The sequence below is a fragment of the Sarcophilus harrisii genome, chromosome 2, assembly GCF_902635505.1.
Source record: "Sarcophilus harrisii chromosome 2, mSarHar1.11, whole genome shotgun sequence".
Lineage (NCBI taxonomy): Eukaryota > Metazoa > Chordata > Mammalia > Dasyuromorphia > Dasyuridae > Sarcophilus > Sarcophilus harrisii.
Window position 1 is genome coordinate 149,713,976 of NC_045427.1, and position 6,256 is coordinate 149,720,231.

The window sequence follows — 6,256 nt, forward strand, 5'->3', positions numbered from 1 at the left end:
AGAGGGGGAGAGAGAGAGAGGGAGAGGGAGAGGGAGACAGAGAGAGAGAGAGAGAGAGAGAGAGAGAGAGAGAGAGAGAGAGAGAGAGAGAGAGGTTTTTCTAGAAAGCCAAAACAACAACTTTATAAATGAATACTAATGTAGTGTCCATGTTTTCCTTTCTAGGAAGAACAAACTCAAGAAAGTAACAGAAGTCATCTATGAGCCTCTAATGCAATTTTTTTTTGTCTGTCTATTGCATAAGAATCTCCTTTTTCAGGTTTCTTCTAACTGCCTTTTTTTTTTTTTCCCCAGAAAAGACCCTTCCCTATTTTGTGGATGAGTCCCTCCCTGGATTACCTTGTGTTCTGAAGAAGAGGGTCAAGGGGCAAATCCACAAAACTACAGCAATTATAAATGAACAGCCTGAGAACCAGTCCCTGGCTGCCCCCTCAGGAATTATCTGAGCTGAAGCAGAAAAGCCCCTTTCTGCTCTTTAAACTCCAAACTGTCATCCTCAAAATGGGCCCGCCGGCCTTCAAGAGTTTAACAATGGTAAGAGCTGAAGTCTGCCATGTGATTAAGTGGTAAATTTTTGAGCTTACAACCCTGCTCGTATTAGTCAAAGTGTCTGAAGTTGAAAAAAAAAAAAAAACCCAACTCTTTGACTACACAAAGGTATCCTCCTCTGTACGTGGCTGGCAGCCAGAGAACATTACTGATGCCAGCACTAGATTCAGTCCCATTTACCCCAGCTGCAGAAGTGGAGGAAGCCATCAACCTCCTTGTTCTAAGTGAGGAAGGAGGGTGGTCTGCCCAGCAGCAAACACAAGAGAAGCTAATGGAACTCCTTGCCAACTCTTCCCTGAATACTTGGCTTTGTGGGAAATGTTCTTTTCCCACCAGCTGTAAGATACCTGGATGCCAACTGATAATTCTAAGCAATTGGAACAAGATCTTAAGCCACTTGATCTTAAGCTTGACAACAGGGGCTCTGAGAGGTCCAGAGAAACCTGGGCCACTTCCAACTTTGGATTCTCCTAGCTCTGAAAATAACTATAAAGAAAATTCATACACAATATAAAGGACACTAAAACTCTGAGTTACAAGTTGGATTTTTTTAAATTATTTTTAATTTTTGGTTTTCTTTTCTTTCTCTATGTGTATGCACTAATAATCATGGAGAAAAATCTGACTTTCTTTGCAGTATCTCAATTACCATTAAGACTGTTAAGATCATTCAAATGCTCTCATCTCATAGTGGATTGATGATAGCCCTTTACCTTTCAATTGGGCCTGTGTCAAATAATCCTTCTGGATCTTGCCACTTCATACTTCTCCCAGCCATTGATCATGCCAGCTCAAGAAAGGTCTGAAATGAGAAACTCGTAAGAATATATGAAATAGAAAAAAAAAAAAAAAAAAAAGACTGAAGTTCCCCTAATAATTATTTTTTGAATTAAAAGATTCTTTTGAAACTTTTCTTGGGAGTTTAGGAAATGAAATGGGATAATTTTTTCTTTTGATTAATTTGTGTGTGTGGGGGGGGGGGGGGGGAAGTGTGTGTGTATATATATATTTTCCACCTACTCCCCAATTAATATAATTAATAAACTGTAATCTCATTGTGAATTGAGATTATTTCATATTTTTTGTATTTATAAAATATTTCTAGTGGTTAGCCTTATGCCTGACACATCTTAACTATTTGCTAAGAGGCTGATTCCATGAATATAATCAAAGAAGACCTAGGCAAATCAATTGAATCAATATATTCATCAAAAAAGCAAACTAGGTCTTATTCCATTTGAGAAGAATAAAATACTTTGATCATTAGATAGAGACATGATTACACAGAAAATATCTCATGATTGGTGGAAAGAATTAGACACACCTCTGAATCTATGTATAACTCAACAAGCTAGTCTGAAGTCAATCACTCCAATATCAATCCAATCTAATGAAGTTCTTGCCAAGCCCCTAAGAGAAAGTTGCTTGGAAAGAGAAAAGAATCTTTCTCTTAATCTTTCTGAATCCTTTACTCTCCCTGTTTCTCTGTTTCTCTCTGGTAACCATATAAGTTCAAGTGATCCCAAGATTCTATTAAAGATCCCACTCATTAAAAAAAAAAAAAAAAAAAATTACATTAAATAAAATTAAAATTAAAAAATAAATAAAAATAAAATAAGTTAAAAAGATCCCACTCATGACCAAAGTCAGTATGAGAGTACACCAGAGCTGGAGTCAGGAAAAAACCAAGCAGTAACTTTGAGGTGAACATGCCAAGGAATTTATCCTTAATATCCATTCCCTACCTCTCTCACCCCTTGCTCCAACAGCAGATTTATTGCCATCTCTGAAGGCCTTGTAGCAAATAGTTGACAGAGGCCTTCAGGGGTAAGGACCCTTTTCCTCAGGCTTCTCCATGTGCCACAAACACAAGATCTTCAGGGTGAAGACTCTTTTCCACAAACTTTTCCATGGGCCACATAGCTGAGTGAAGCCTTCAAGAATGACTTTTCTTTAGGGTCCTCCATGTGCTCCATAGCTGAACAAGGTCTTCAGGGATGGGGGCTCTTTTCAATAGTCTCTTCCATGTGGCAGATAGCTAAATGAGGCCTTTAGGGATGGGGGCTCACTTTTCCTGAGGCACATTATTCAAAAGCTTCTCAATCAAGTCCCTGTTGCCAACAGTAGCAATATTGCCCTATGTTAGTGGAATGGTGTGAAATATGACTTGAACTCTATGCTTCCTGACTTTGGACTAATTATTTGATTTCCCTATGCTTCATTTTCCTTCTCTGTATAATAAGGAATTTGCATAAGGTGATTTCTGAGGTCCTTTTCGGCTCTACATCTATAAACCCATTATCAAAGAAAACTTTAAACTTATATTGTAGAAGAAATTTGCAAATTGGATCATAAGTAAAAGGCACTCTCAAGCCTAAAAAGGTCTAAAAATCTCAACTTTCCCATGACTTCTGCTACTTCTCTTAAAATCAGTATAAAAAAATTCACTTTCACTAAGAGAAGTGACTACAGAATATTTTTAAAGGACCTCAATCTGGAAGTAGCTAGTGGATAGAACACTAGTCCTGAAGTCAGGAGGATCTGAATCCAAATCTAGTCTTAGACACTTACTAGTTGTGTGACACTTACTCTGATCGCCTCCATAAAAATAAGGCAAAGAAATCAAGCATCATTCCGAAATAAAAGTCAAACAAACAAACTAACCAGACCCATTTATTAAACACCAGCTATGTGCCCAGCTTTGACGAGGTTAAAAAGGGAAAAAAGGTAATGACTCTTGACAGGTGGAGATTGAGTTTACTCTTTAAAGTTCCTGGAGAGAATGGCATTCATTTCCTTCCAAGTAATAGTTCTCAGCTCCTAATGATTCAACAGACCAATCAATGAAGAGTTTCTTTCTTCATCATCCAGTGCTTATGTTTGGGCCCCAAGCAACCATCCCCAAGTCTACACTGCATTATACAACCTGCATCTCACGTGAGTCTGGCACATTTTCCCTGTTTCCTATAAATCTAGCAATTCTCTTTGTTTTTTCAAGGTCCCAGTAGAGAGCACATTAAATGGCCTTAAGCAGCTCCCTTTATGGTTAAAATATGGGGCAATTCAAAGTCTAGTCATAGGGGTGTGTACAGGTTGTGCTAACTATCCCCTGACACACCTACCCCTTGTGTAACAGAATTGCCCAGGATCCAGAGCTTTCTGTGAACATTCTGCTTTCTCCGTCTCTTGGATCTCCTGGGTACTGCAGTTACCTGTTTCTTTGTATTTACTATGTTCTCCACTTTTAGTTGGCTGTAGTTTAGGAGTTCAAAAGAGCCATATTCTAGTTACCCCCTATTCTGAGGCTCATTTAGAACCCTCTTCTAAACTGTCTCTGCAGCAGTAACTCACCTATTCTGATGATGCTACTGCTTAGTACTACCTCCTTTCAATCCAGAACAGGGTGATTCTCTGTTCTCCTCCTTCTCACCACCAGGAGGCCCCCCGCTGCTGCCCCAGGTCAAGAAAAAATTATGTTAAGCAATTTTCCCCTTTTGAAATTTTGCATGATTCAGCCCATAAATTTACATGACTTTGGGCCTTTGGCAAAAGTGACATATATGTGTACGTATGTGTGTATATGTGTATGTGTGTATATTGTGCTCTGAATTTTAGGCACATTTGCCAGAAATGATAAAACATTTTTCTAAATCTAGGAATCTTGCTTACAGAGAAAAATATCCAAAATTATATAGTCCCTTATGCTCTTGGACATCTTTCTATATGAAGACAAACAGAAGTAACATGCATAGGAATTTTAAATAAGAAAAAGGTCACATGTCACCTTTTAGCCATATTAAAGAAAAAAAAAAGTAACATGCTATGTTAAAATCCAGTTTTGGTGTCAACAAACAATAGTCTCTTGATCTTCTGCTAAAATTACCAGAGCTATTGAATTCCTTCCTTGATCACCCCCCTCCAGGATTGAAAAGGCTTCCTTCCTGTGATCAATATCTTAATCCTTTCTGCAAGGATTAAAAGGGCTTCCTTCTGTATGATCAATATCTTAATCCTTTCTGAATGGAGAAGAGGGCACTGCCTTTAGTTGGGTTATAGCCCAATCACTTCAGGGGGTGGGAAAGGCAATGTTCTTAACTAGACAAGAGATTTTATTCCTTCTACATTTGTTTTACAGCCAAGAGATTTCAGCCTTTGTTCTTGACCTTTTACAGTTTTACTGAAGGGAAAATTCTGGAGTTTTAAACTAAAAAGGTAGTTTTGAATATGCTTCCACATAGGTAGGGAAGACAAAAAAGTTAATAGTTTAAAAATTTTAAGGATAAGTTCTTAAACTTCTCCACTAACCCTTCACGGGCAAAGCATTGAGCTAGAGGAGAAATATGGTACAATTAGATATTTTTTAGTCAAGAAAATTAAGCTGAAAACATTGCTATATATTTTAAGAGGATGAACTTAATTTAAAAGGACCCTTTACAAAATTTGTATTTTTGAGTAAAATTGAGTAAAAAAAAAAAGTTAACTTTAAAAGTTTGTTTTAATTTTTTTAGTTTGCTGAATGATTAAATATTTACTAAATGTCCACCTTTTAAAACACAAAATAAAATTCCCTTAGTGCAAAACTAATGAAATGTATTTCACATCCCTTGACACCCAATACCAGTATTTCCACTTTTTTTTTTCCCCTGAAGGCCTAGAGCTCACAGGAAAATGAAGGGAAAATGCTAAACACCTGAAGCTTTCAAAGAGCAATTGTAAACAGATGTAGCTCACAAGGCATAGTATAGGGACTTCTTTTAATATAATAACCCACACTATCCCCCTCAGTAAAATGTTAAGATCTAAGAGGACAAGAATTATCTTTTGTCTTTGTGCTCCCAACACCTGCATGGTATTTTGCACACAGAAGATACTTAATAAATATCTATTGAATAGGCACTAACTTCTCTGGAGTTCACATATTATTTCAGTTCCTTTGAGTTGCTATTTCAAAGAGGGCTTATGCGAGATTTTTTCCCAACTCCCAACTTTGATTAGACTTTGCTGCTAGTACACTAAGTGAAATACAACCCCAGGCCTATTCAAATTTCTTCCCAGACTTCAAAGTCTTGTTCAAATCTCTATTTAATCACTAACTTCTCTGAATCCCTTTACCTCAATTCTTCAAGTATCCGGGATTTTATCAATGTGGATTCTACCTCCATCAATGCAGATTGCAATGTCTCTATGACTTAATAAAGAATCTTCAAGAATTTCTGTAATTAGAGAAAAAAAAATCACCCTTTGGTCGGCCTCTCCAAAGTTAGCTGTGCTGATCCTTGGACAACAGACACAAAGTTCATCATCACTTGCCTTTTTTTTTTCTTGGAAGAGAGTACTGATCAATTCCTAAATTATTAAACATTTCTTTAATACCTTCTCAGTGCCAGACATTGTGCTAAACTAAACAAACTACAGGGTACAAATAACTGTAGTTTCTGCCCTCAAGGAACTCCCAGTCTAATATATAAACAACTGTGTATATTTGATAAACTACATACAGGGTAAATTATAGATAGTCAGCAGAGGAAAGTCACTGGCATTAAAGTGGGGTTAGAGTGGCTTCCTGTAGAATTAAGATTCTAAATCAGTCTTTCACTTCTGTGATTTGGTTTCAAAGATCTGGTGTTACTTTCACATTATAATAAAACATCAGAGTAGGATTCCAGCTGACATTAAACTCCTATATCTTATAACCTATGTCATATTT

At 37.1% G+C, this 6,256-nt stretch overlaps 1 long non-coding RNA gene across 1 annotated transcript; it reads right to left on the minus strand.

Annotated features, from left to right (window-relative positions):
- Positions 1-260: 260 nt before the first annotated feature.
- Positions 261-5,876, minus strand: LOC116421448. Its single transcript, XR_004231815.1, has 2 exons — positions 5,662-5,876; positions 261-1,351 (listed from the first exon to the last, which is right to left on the minus strand). It is a non-coding gene; the product is annotated as an uncharacterized LOC116421448 (long non-coding RNA).
- Between the last annotated feature and the right edge of the window lie 380 nt (positions 5,877-6,256).